Source organism: Schistocerca cancellata, chromosome 1, assembly GCF_023864275.1.
Source record: "Schistocerca cancellata isolate TAMUIC-IGC-003103 chromosome 1, iqSchCanc2.1, whole genome shotgun sequence".
NCBI classification, from domain to species: domain Eukaryota; kingdom Metazoa; phylum Arthropoda; class Insecta; order Orthoptera; family Acrididae; genus Schistocerca; species Schistocerca cancellata.
In genome coordinates this window covers 1,044,346,210-1,044,359,793 of record NC_064626.1, presented here as the reverse complement: position 1 = coordinate 1,044,359,793, position 13,584 = coordinate 1,044,346,210, and positions in this window count along the sequence as shown.

Here is a 13,584-nt window from a genome sequence, read left to right as displayed (position 1 = left end):
GACATGAAGAAAGTTTCCAAGCGATACCATGGTTCTGGGTCCAGGAAACGGATAATTATACTGCTGAAAGATGACATCGCCGTCGGGGAAGATATCAAGCATTAAGCGTTGCAGGTGGTTCGCAGGTGTCAGCATGTCTTCGATTACTACCACAGGTCCAATGCGAATGTAGGAGAATGTCTCCCATAGCATAATACTGCTCCCACCAGCCTGTGCCAGTGGCACGCTGCACGTTCCGTGCTGCCGTTCACCACGATGACGGTCATTGACCACGGTAGCAAAACATCGTAAGTACACTACTGGCCATTAAAATTGCTACACCACGAAGATGACGTGCTACAGACGGGAAATTTAAGATGCTGTAATATACAAATGATTAGCTTTTCAGAGCATTCACTCAAGGTTGGCGCCGGTGGTGACACCTACAACGTGCTGACATGAAGAAAGTTTCCAAGCGATACCACGGTTCTGGGTCCAGGAAACGGATAATTATACTGCTGAAAGATGACATCGCCGTCGGGGAAGATATCAAGCATTAAGCGTTGCAGGTGGTTCGCAGGTGTCAGCATGTCTTCGATTACTACCACAGGTCCAATGCGAATGTAGGAGAATGTCTCCCATAGCATAATACTGCTCCCACCAGCCTGTGCCAGTGGCGCGCTGCACGTTCCGTGCTGCCGTTCACCACGATGACGGTCATTGACCACGGTAGCAAAACATCGTAAGTACACTACTGGCCATTAAAATTGCTACACCACGAAGATGACGTGCTACAGACGGGAAATTTAAGATGCTGTAATATGCAAATGATTAGCTTTTCAGAGCATTCACTCAAGGTTGGCGCCGGTGGTGACACCTACAACGTGCTGACATGAAGAAAGTTTCCAAGCGATACCACGGTTCTGGGTCCAGGAAACGGATAATTATACTGCTGAAAGATGACATCGCCGTCGGGGAAGATATCAAGCATTAAGCGTTGCAGGTGGTTCGCAGGTGTCAGCATGTCTTCGATTACTACCACAGGTCCAATGCGAATGTAGGAGAATGTCTCCCATAGCATAATACTGCTCCCACCAGCCCGTGCCAGTGGCGCGCTGCACGTTCCGTGCTGCCGTTCACCACGATGACGGTCATTGACCACGGTAGCAAAACATCGTAAGTACACTACTGGCCATTAAAATTGCTACACCACGAAGATGACGTGCTACAGACGGGAAATTTAAGATGCTGTAATATGCAAATGATTAGCTTTTCAGAGCATTCACTCAAGGTTGGCGCCGGTGGTGACACCTACAACGTGCTGACATGAAGAAAGTTTCCAAGCGATACCACGGTTCTGGGTCCAGGAAACGGATAATTATACTGCTGAAAGATGACATCGCCGTCGGGGAAGATATCAAGCATTAAGCGTTGCAGGTGGTTCGCAGGTGTCAGCATGTCTTCGATTACTACCACAGGTCCAATGCGAATGTAGGAGAATGTCTCCCATAGCATAATACTGCTCCCACCAGCCTGTGCCAGTGGCGCGCTGCACGTTCCGTGCTGCCGTTCACCACGATGACGGTCATTGACCACGGTAGCAAAACATCGTAAGTACACTACTGGCCATTAAAATTGCTACACCACGAAGATGACGTGCTACAGACGGGAAATTTAAGATGCTGTAATATGCAAATGATTAGCTTTTCAGAGCATTCACTCAAGGTTGGCGCCGGTGGTGACACCTACAACGTGCTGACATGAAGAAAGTTTCCAAGCGATACCACGGTTCTGGGTCCAGGAAACGGATAATTATACTGCTGAAAGATGACATCGCCGTCGGGGAAGATATCAAGCATTAAGCGTTGCAGGTGGTTCGCAGGTGTCAGCATGTCTTCGATTACTACCACAGGTCCAATGCGAATGTAGGAGAATGTCTCCCATAGCATAATACTGCTCCCACCAGCCTGTGCCAGTGGCGCGCTGCACGTTCCGTGCTGCCGTTCACCACGATGACGGTCATTGACCACGGTAGCAAAACATCGTAAGTACACTACTGGCCATTAAAATTGCTACACCACGAAGATGACGTGCTACAGACGGGAAATTTAAGATGCTGTAATATGCAAATGATTAGCTTTTCAGAGCATTCACTCAAGGTTGGCGCCGGTGGTGACACCTACAACGTGCTGACATGAAGAAAGTTTCCAAGCGATACCACGGTTCTGGGTCCAGGAAACGGATAATTATACTGCTGAAAGATGACATCGCCGTCGGGGAAGATATCAAGCATTAAGCGTTGCAGGTGGTTCGCAGGTGTCAGCATGTCTTCGATTACTACCACAGGTCCAATGCGAATGTAGGAGAATGTCTCCCATAGCATAATACTGCTCCCACCAGCCTGTGCCAGTGGCGCGCTGCACGTTCCGTGCTGCCGTTCACCACGATGACGGTCATTGACCACGGTAGCAAAACATCGTAAGTACACTACTGGCCATTAAAATTGCTACACCACGAAGATGACGTGCTACAGACGGGAAATTTAAGATGCTGTAATATGCAAATGATTAGCTTTTCAGAGCATTCACTCAAGGTTGGCGCCGGTGGTGACACCTACAACGTGCTGACATGAAGAAAGTTTCCAAGCGATACCACGGTTCTGGGTCCAGGAAACGGATAATTATACTGCTGAAAGATGACATCGCCGTCGGGGAAGATATCAAGCATTAAGCGTTGCAGGTGGTTCGCAGGTGCCAGCATGTCTTCGATTACTACCACAGGTCCAATGCGAATGTAGGAGAATGTCTCCCATAGCATAATACTGCTCCCACCAGCCTGTGCCAGTGGCGCGCTGCACGTTCCGTGCTGCCGTTCACCACGATGACGGTCATTGACCACGGTAGCAAAACATCGTAAGTACACTACTGGCCATTAAAATTGCTACACCACGAAGATGACGTGCTACAGACGGGAAATTTAAGATGCTGTAATATGCAAATGATTAGCTTTTCAGAGCATTCACTCATGGTTGGCGCCGGTGGTAACACCTACAACGTGCTGACATGAAGAAAGTTTCCAAGCGATTTCTCATACACAAACAGCAGTTGACCGGCGTTGCCTGGTGAAACACTGTTGTGATGCCTCGTGCAAGGAGGTGAAATGCGTACCATCACGTTTCCGACTTTGATAAAGGTCGGATTGTAGCCTATCGCGATTGCGGTTTATCGTATCGCGACATTGCTGCTCGCGTTGGTCGAGATCCAATGACTGTTAGCGGAATGTGGAATCGGTGGGTTCAGGAGGGTAATACGGAACGCCGTGCTGGACCCCAACGGCCTCGTATCACTAGCAGTCGAGATGACAGGCATCTTATCCGCATGGCTGTAACGGATCGTGCAGCCACGTCTCGATCCCTGAGTCAACAGATGGGGACGTTTGCAAAAAAAACAACCATATGCACGAACAGTTCGACGACGTTTGCAGCAACATGGACTATCGGCTAGGAGACCATGGCTGCGATTACCCTTGACGCTGCATCACAGACAGGAGCGCCAGCGATGGTGTACTCGACGACGAACCTGGGTGCACGAATGGCAAAAAGTCATTTTTCCGGATGAATCCAAGTTCTGTTTACAGCATCATGATGGTCGCATCCGCGTTTGGCGACATCACGGTGAACGCATACTGGAAGCGTGTATTCGTCATCACCATACTGGCGTATCACCCGGCGTGATGATATGGGGTGCCATTGGTTACACGTCTCGGTAACCTCTTGATCGCATTGACGGCACTTTGAACAGTGGACGTTACATTTCAGATGTGTTATGACCCATGGCTCTACCCTTCATTCGGTCTCTGTGAAACCCTACATTTCAGCAGGATAATGCACGACCGCATGTTGCAGGTCCTGTACGGGCCTTTCTGGATACAGAAAATGTTCGATTGCTGCCCTGGCCAGCACATTCTCCAGACCTCTCACCAACTGAAAACGTCTGGTCAATGGTGGCCGAGCGACTGGCTCGTCACAATACGCCAGTCACTACTCTGCGTGGGCAGCTGTACCTGTAAACGCCATCTAAGGTCTGTTTGACTCAATGCCCAGGCGTATCAAGGCCATTATTACGGCCAGAGGTGGTTGTTCTGTACTGATTTCTCAGGATCTATGCACCCAAATTGCGTGTAAATGCCGGCCGGAGTGGCCGTGCGGTTCTAGGCGCTACAGTCTGGAGCCGAGCGCCGCTACGGTCGCAGGTTCGAATCCTGCCTCGGGCATGGATGTGTGCGATGTCCTTAGGTTAGTTAGGTTTAATTAGTTCTAAGGTCTAGGGGACTGATGACCATAGATGTTAAGTCCCATAGTGCTCAGAGCCATTTGAACCATTTGAACGGCGAGCGTTCATCAGAGACAGGGAAGTGTGGTAGGACCGCTGTTGTTCTTTGTATACATAAATTATTTGGCGGACAGGCTGGGCGGTAATCTACGTTTGTTTGCTGATGATACTGTGGTGTACGGTAAGGTGTGGAAGTTGAGTGACTGCAGAAAGATACAAGACGCCTTAGACAAAGTTTCTAGTTGGACTGATGAATGACAGTTAGCCCTAATGTAAGTTAATGCGCATGAGTAGGAAGATCAAATCCATAATGTTATGATACACTATTACTAGTGTCCTGTTAGACACAGCAAGTCGTTTAAACATTTGGGTGTACCGTTACAAAGCGATATGAAATGGAACCAGCGTGTGAGAACTGTGGTAGGGAAGGCAAATGATCGGCTTATGTTTATTGTGAGAATTTTAGTAAAGAATGGTTCAGCGGCAAAGGTGATCGGATATAGGACACTGTTGCGACCTACTCTTGATTACCGCTCGAGTGTTTGGAATCCATACCAGGTCGGATTGAAGGAAGAAAAAATGGTTCAAATGGCTCTGAGGACTATGGGACTCAACTGCTGTGGTCATAAGTCCCCTAGAACTTAGAACTACTTAAACCTAACTAACCTAAGGACATCACACACATCCGTGCCCGAGGCAGGATTCGAACCTGCGACCGTAGCGGTCGTGCGGTTCCAGACTGTAGCGCCTTTAACCGCTCGGCCACTCCGGCCTGCCATTGAAGGAAGACATCGAAGTGATTCAGAGGTGGGCTACTAGAGTTGTTACCGGTAGGATCGGACAACACGTAAGTATTAAGGAGATGCTTCTGGAACTCAAATGGGAATTCCTAGAGGGAAGGCGATGTTCCTTTCGAGGAACACCATTGAGAAAATTTAGAGAGCTGGTATTTGAAGCTCGTTGCAAAACCATTCTACTGCCGCCAACATACCCTGCGCGTAAGGACGACGAAGATAATATACGAGTGGTTAGGGCTCATAGCAGGCATACAGATAGTCGTTTTTCCCTCGCTCTATTTGCCAGTGGAACAGAAAAGAAAATGACTAGTATTGGTACAGGGTACCCTCCGCCACGCACCGTACGGTGGCTTGCGGAATCTCTATGTAGATTAAGAAAAGCCTTCGAACCCCACGTTCTGTAAGGAATCGTGGACATCCAACCATTTAGCGCCTTGTGGTAGTTTCACTGTCCTACCTCTTTCCATAGATGCTCACGAAAGTAGCACGTGAATATTTGATCACCTTCTCCGTTTTCGAGATACTCGTTCATAGGTTCTGCGTAATAAAAATCTGCCTTTCTCGAAGTCGTTCATCTCAATGGATTTCCTCATTTGCAGCCCATTGGGTGCCCCGTCTATGTCTGCTCCTCTCACATACACTCCTGGAAATTGAAATAAGAACACCGTGAATTCATTGTCCCAGGAAGGGGAAACTTTATTGACACATTCCTGGGGTCAGATACATCACATGATCACACTGACAGAACCACAGGCACATGGACACAGGCAACAGAGCATGCACAATGTCGGCACTAGTACAGTGTATATCCACCTTTCGCAGCAATGCAGGCTGCTATTTTTCCATGGAGACGATCGTAGAGATGCTGGATGTAGTCCTGTGGAACGGCTTGCCATGCCATTTCCACCTGGCGCCTCAGTTGGACCAGCGTTCGTGCTGGACGTGCAGACCGCGTGAGACGACGCTTCATCCAGTCCCAAACATGCTCAATGGGGGACAGATCCGGAGATCTTGCTGGACAGGGTAGTTGACTTACACCTTCTAGAGCACGTTGGGTGGCACGGGATACATGCGGACGTGCATTGTCCTGTTGGAACAGCAAGTTCCCTTGCCGGTCTAGGAATGGTAGAACGATGGGTTCGATGACGGTTTGGATGTACCGTGCACTATTCAGTGTCCCCTCGACGATCACCAGTGGTGTACGGCCAGTGTAGGAGATCGCTCCCCACACCATGATGCCGGGTGTTGGCCCTGTGTGCCTCAGTCGTATGCAGTCCTGATTGTGGCGCTCACCTGCACGGCGCCAAACACGCTTACGACCATCATTGGCACCAAGGCAGAAGCGACTCTCATCGCTGAAGACGACACGTCTCCATTCGTCCCTCCATTCACGCCTGTCGCGACACCACTGGAGGCGGGCTGCACGATGTTGGGGCGTGAGCGGAAGACGGCCTAACGGTGTGCGGGACCGTAGCCCAGCTTCATGGAGACGGTTGCGAATGGTCCTCGCCGATACCCCAGGAGCAACAGTGTCCCTAATTTGCTGGGAAGTGGCGGTGCGGTCCCCTACGGCACTGCGTAGGATCCTACGGTCTTGGCGTGCATCCGTGCGTCGCTGCGGTCCGGTCCCAGGTCGACGGGCACGTGCACCTTCCGCCGACCAGTGGCGACAACATCGATGTACTGTGGAGACCTCACGCCCCACGTGTTGAGCAATTCGGCGGTACGTCCACCCGGCCTCCCGCATGCCCACTATACGCCCTCGCTCAAAGTCCGTCAACTGCACATACGGTTTACGTCCACGCTGTCACGGCATGCTACCAGTGTTAAAGACTGCGATGGAGCTCCGTATGCCACGGCAAACTGGCTGACACTGACGGCGGCGGTGCACAAATGCTGCGCAGCTAGCGCCATTCGACGGCCAACACCGCGGTTCCTGGTGTGTCCGCTGTGCCGTGCGTGTGATCATTGCTTGTACAGCCCTCTCGCAGTGTCCGGAGCAAGTATGGTGGGTCTGACACACCGGTGTCAGTGTGTTCTTTTTTCCATTTCCAGGAGTGTACTTTCCTTACCGCGTCACATGCCCGCAAAGTCACCAGGTGACACCCTACATGTCGGTGCACAGTGATCATAACGTTTTGGCTTATCAGTGTAGATTCTGGGCGCGTTTCATGTACAGGCAGTGTTCAGATCCTAGTCCAGCAACGTTTTTTGACGTCTTCTTAGCCTTTGCAAAATCAATTTCTGTCTACGTTAAAGTGTTGTTCAGAAAATTATGTTTGTTTGTGATATAAAATCAAATAGAGCTGGTATCTGTGTGGCACACACTTTAATACAATCCACGAAGTGTTTCTAGATGTTGCCTCCCTATCTTCAAGTTCTACAGCACTGGTGATGTTGAAACGTCCCCGTACAAAATTGTACAAGACTGTGCTTAAACTGACACACAATATTGAGCCGCCCGCAGTGGTGGATGGACTTTTGAACACTATTAAGGTAAATACATTGTATGTTCTCTATCAAAATCTTTCATTTGCTAACTATGCCATCAGTAGTTAGTGCCTTCAGTAGTTTGAATCTTTTATTTAGCTGGCGGTAGTGGCGCTCGCTGTATTGCAGTAGTTCGAGTAACGAAGGTTTTTTGTGAGGTAAGTGATTTGTGAAACGTATAGGTTAATGTTAGTCAGGGCCATTCTTTTGTAGGGATTGTTGAAAGTCAGATTGGGTTGCGCCAAAAATATTTTGTGTCAGTTTAAGCACAGTCTTGTACAATTTTTGTAAGGGGACGATTCAATGTGTAAAGCTTAGTTACTGGAATATCTCAAATGCAGACCACTGGGTGACTTCAGCGGAAGTACACACGTAAACATCACTACCTTTGACAACTGGATGTCATTAAAAACGGTTTTAGTGACGGACACCAATAACTGATTAATTTTTAATAACAGTACATGCGAATGTCCTTCTCCTACGCCTATTCTTCGTCCTCCTCCTCTGTGCGTGAGAACGGCTGCCTGCTAAGCAAAAAGCGACGGCGTCCGGCTGACCTTGGCGTTGAGACCTTGCATCCAACCAGTGCGTCCACCAAGAAGCTGTAGCTACAGCTTGGGATTCCAACCAGGACCTCGGTTTCAAACACAACGACTTGCGGAACGGCTCTGCTTTGCAGAGTGAAATTTCATTCTTTTGAACAATTGCCATACTCCAGCATATTCTTTTAAGGTTAGCTTCTGTGAAATATGGAACCGTCCTCGAAATGTACTGGCAGTTCTGTCCACAGTACTGAAAGTGAAAGGTCGAATTCGAGTCATAGATGTATTTTTTCCAGTCAGTTATGTAATACATGCAACAAAGTTGAAAACTAGGATTCAATTTTCGTATCCCAGTCGGCCTGAATGAAAAGAGCTTGCTGCAGTTAGAAAGAGGGAAAAATATTGATTGGCCGTCGGGATCTCATGTTATTATTCTACCCAGTATCAGACTGGGGGAAGGCATGGACTACGACCCTACTTCCATGGAGCCACTGATTTGAATGTTTACTGCAGGAAAGTGGTAGAAATCGCACCAAAAGTAAAAGACTTAGAAAGCAGCAAAAAGGAATATACGAGGCTGAGTCAAATGAAAACCTTAAATTTGTAATAACAAATAGAAATTTCGCGCCGTTATCTTGTAAGTTGGTAAGCGTGCTACAAACAGCGTGCAGAATGGCCTGTAGGTGGCAGCATAGTGCAAATGCACACATACCGTCGCAGTATCAGTATAAAGATGGCCGCCCCACTTGCGACTTTCACCAGGTTAGAACAGCGTTCTGTTATTCGGTTTTTGCGTAGTGAAGGTGTGAAACCTATTGAAATTCATCGACGAATGAAGGTTCAGTACTGTGATGCATGTTTGTTACAGCACAAGTCTACAAATGGGGTAGGAAGTTCGCGAATGGTGTGACTTCAGTGGAAGATGCTCCTCGCCCAGGTCAGGCACAACGAGTTGTGACTCCACAGAACATTGCAGCAGCTGAAGCCATAGTGAAGGAAAACCGCCGAAAGTCCCTTAATGACACTGCAGCATGTTTACAGATTAGTCATGGGTCAGCACACCACATTGTGCATGATGTGCTCCAGTTTCACAAAGTGTCTGCAAAATGGGTGCCACGGCAGCTGACTCCTGAAATGAGAGAACGACGTGTTGATACTTGTGAAGAACTTCTTCGGGGCTTTGAACGAGAAGGTTATGGCTTCCTTGCAAGAATCGTTACTGGCAACGAAACCTGGGTTCACTTCCATTTTGAGTGTATTCCTCATCCATCCTACTCACCAGATCTTGCCCCAAGTGATTTCCATATGTTTGGACCACTCAAAGACGCAATGGGAGGAAAGAAGTTCCGTTCTGATGAAGAGGTACGCCACGTGGAGCATGAGTGATAGCGCGGACTACCAAAAGAATTTTTTTCTAAAGGAATTTATGCATTTTGTAAGCGCTGGAGGACTTGCATTGAGCGTTGGGGAGAGTATGTTGAAAAGTGATTCAGTTTTGTACCACTTCCGCACAGTAAATAATAATAATAATCATCATCATCATTTAAGACTGATTATGCCTTTCAGCGTTCAGTCTGGAGCATAGCCCCCCTTATACAGTTCCTCCATGATCCCCTATTCAGTGCTAACATTGGTGCCTCTTCTGATGTTAAACCTATTACTTCAAAATCATTCTTACCGAATCCAGGTACCTTCTCCTCGGTCTGCCCCGACTCCTCCTACCCTCTACTGCTGAATCCATGAGTCTCTTGGGTAACCTTGCTTCTCCCAAGCGTGTAACATGACCCCACCATCTAAGCCTGTTCGCCCTGACTGCTACATCTATAGAGTTCATTCCCAGTTTTTCTTTGATTTCCTCATTGTGGACACCCTCCTGCCATTGTTCCCATCTACTAGTACCTGCAATCATCCTAGCTACTTTCATGTCCGTAACCTCAACCTTGTTGATAAGGTAACCTGAATCCACCCAGCTTTCGCTCCCATACACAAAGTTGGTCGAAAGATTGAACGGTGCACAGTAAATAATCTTTAACAAAATATTTAAGGTTTTGATTTGACTCATCCTCGTATTTTGAAATTAGCACAGAACATTGTACCCTTGGGGGCAGCCTCCACTGACATAGACACATTCACAGAACGCACGCAGAAATAGCGTTCACCTATAGCGACACAAATTTAACTGAGGATACTTCAGAGAGAGAGTACTGAATAATGAGAACTAGGTATCGGCAACAAAAGATGTGCGTGTAGAGGGGGGGGGGGGGGGGGCAGAATTCGGTGAACCTTACTGCATGACGGGCGCTGCTGCTCTCTCGTAGTATCGCGAAGAACTTGCGATGCCAAACGACCGAAATGGCGATCGAATCCAAGTCTCATTATTAGACTGTGCCCGACGTCACGAACCATTAAGCTCAACCTGCGCATGGCGGCGCGTACTTATGGTCAATAGGCCGTAGCGGGCCTGACGGCAGCTAATGGGCCTTCCATAAAGACGTTCCAGTACGGGGCGGGGCGGCGATACTCACGGGTTTTGTCAGCTGGTCGGCACCTCACACTAGTGTGCCTACGACTGAAAAAAGTAGTTCTGGTGGCTGCTTGATAGGTGGCCAAGAGACTAGCTGTCACCTGTTGGGCCATAGAGCTCGCCGCTTCCTTCTTGACCCAGACGTTTCCTGATATGGCGCAGCCTAGGGCTTTGTGACGGCAGGATGTTCTGTGTTCGTGCGCGCCTCAAGACTCTGAAGACCCTCCGTTTCAACTTGAATCTTTTTAACGACCACCGCCACTTTAAATAATGTATTAATTCCTCTCAAAATGACGGCAGCCGAAATTTGTTTACAGATTTCGATTTCCCTGTATGTGGGGGCTTATTATTACAAGGTTTATTTCGTTTGTGTAGTTATTTAGCTGATTTAGTTTGCGGCTGAATCTTTAGACACTTCGAAATAAAACTTATATAGAAATTATAGACAGAAAAGCGATGTTTTTTTCCTCGTCAAAAGGCCTCAAATCTGTCACTTGATTTCATATTCGTTAATTACTCTTGACTCATGCTTTGTTTCCGGCCTTGGAAGACCACCCACTAGCTCGTCCTGCATGTGACATTCTTGGGAGGGATCGTAACATGTGTAATAGCTCTCATTCTGTGCAGACGTGTATTTCACGTTCCCAGTAGTATACGTAATTTCTAACGTCCTGAATAGCAGTTTTTTTCTATTCTGAGGTGCTGAATTTGAGGCCAGACTTGTACTACACAAGTGTGCATTAATATTATCTAAGGTTGACGCTCTACCTTCTTACACAAGCCTCTTCGTGGACTTAAAAGCCAATAAATTTACTCGAGAATTGTATGTGCAATTAATATCAAGGGTTAATTTACAAAGGTGTTGCTACCACCTAGACTCTCTCCGTCTCAGACAAGCGGTTTCGGTCATTATGTGGTAATGAACAGAGAATGGGATAGGAAAAACACCGTTGATATTGCACGATGTACAGGCGCTTTAGTCTGGAACCGCGCGACCGCTACGGTCGCAGGTTCGAATCCTGCCTCGGGCATGGATGTGTGTGATGTCTTTAGGTTAGTTAGGTTTAGGTAGTTCTTAGTTCTAGGGGACTGATGACCTAAGATGTTAAGTCCCATAGTGCTCAGAGTCATTTGAACCATTTGAACAAACAGAGACCACATTTGGTATTGCGATCAATTTCAGCAATTTTACCAGTTTTTCCGTAATTTCAACGCCAACCAATGACATGGCAGTATGCTCCCCAATTTCTTTATCACCGCTACACTACGCCTCCACTACTTTGCGCGTGCCACATACCACATCGCGAATGTAGATAGATGACTGGGCAGTTCGAACATATACGTCAGAGTACACCCGACAGCGTCCTATAACCGATGCAGTTAGGTTATCATCGTAGTTCTAACATATCGATCACAGTGCAGAATTTACGATTACGATTGACCATCATTCCCTACGTGGATGGGAGTCAAGAAGTGTTCTCGCATTCACGGAATAAAGTTGGAGGTTGGAAAATCTCCCCGCGTTGTCTTTGAACAACTCTCCCTGCAACACTGCTTCCAATTTAATTTGCTACTGACCAGAAGTAGGAGGGTACTAACAGTCACTTTCCGCGTGTGGTTAAGGAACAGAGCGAGCTGAGTCCATAACTGATGTTTAGTGGAGACTGTTCCGCACCAATCTTACTCGCGGCACTCAACCATGGGCGCAAGATCTCTCGAGATGCGTGCATGTCGACGAGGTTAGCACCCCTTATCGATATATTGTAGATATGAGAGTGTTGCAGTGATGTTGTAAGTAGGCCGTTTATGTTTTCTTATTGGCAACGTTACGTAGCGCTCTGTATGAAAATCACTGGCTGTGCTGTGTTCAGTCTGTGGTTAGTTTGCACTGTTGTCTGCCATTGTAGTGTTGGGCAGCTGGATGTTAACAGCGCATAGCGTTAGGCAGTTGGAGGTGAGCCGCCAGCAGTGGTGGATGTGGGGAGAGAGACGGCGGAATTTTGAAATTTGTAAGACTGGATGTCATAAACTGCTATATATATATTATGACTATTAAAATAAATACATTGTTTGTTCTCTATTAAAGTCTTTCATTTGCTAACTATGTCTATCAGTAGTTAGTGCCTTCCGTAGTTTGAATCTTTTATTTAGCTGGCAGTAGTGGCGCTCGCTGTATTGCAGTAGTTCGAGTAATGAAGATTTTTGTGAGGTAAGTGATTTGTGAAAGGTATAGGTTAATGTTAGTCAGGGCCATTCTTTTGTAGGGATTTTTGAAAGTCAGATTGCGTTGCGCTAAAAATATTGTGTGTCAGTTTAAGCTACAGTCATGGATAATTTTTCAAAGGGGACGTTTCATAATGTGATAGACCGTTAAGAGGAAATGTGTGGTTTATGTATGATGGAGCTCCAGACGGATGGAGTTTGAAGCATTTTACGTAAATAAACAGTGCCATCAATTCTGAAGTATTGTTCTAGTGGCTGGGGCCAGTACGAGAATGTATTGGCAAGAGAGAAATGACAGTAGAACATAAATAAATCCACTCCTGAGACTACACGGTTCTGCACATACACACGCTACAATGTTAAAGCCATGTGTTCTCTGAAATATTAGTAATGTGGAGGGCAACACTGTTAATACTCTAATGCTGACATACATGTCCAACATCTGACATACATCCAAACCGTCCCACTCACTATGGAGACGAACTTTAAGATGATAAAACTACTTCCTTCTACACCAAAGAAACACAGGTTCTTTATGATACATGCACAATATAGCTTTGCAAAGGTGTATAGCGCCCAGTGCTCACATCCGATTGCGGTTCAGAAATTATATTATGCTCGCATCGGTCGTATAAAATGATCGCCAACAATGGAAAATGCATCTTATGAGGAAACAGACAAATGCATGGCACCGGTGT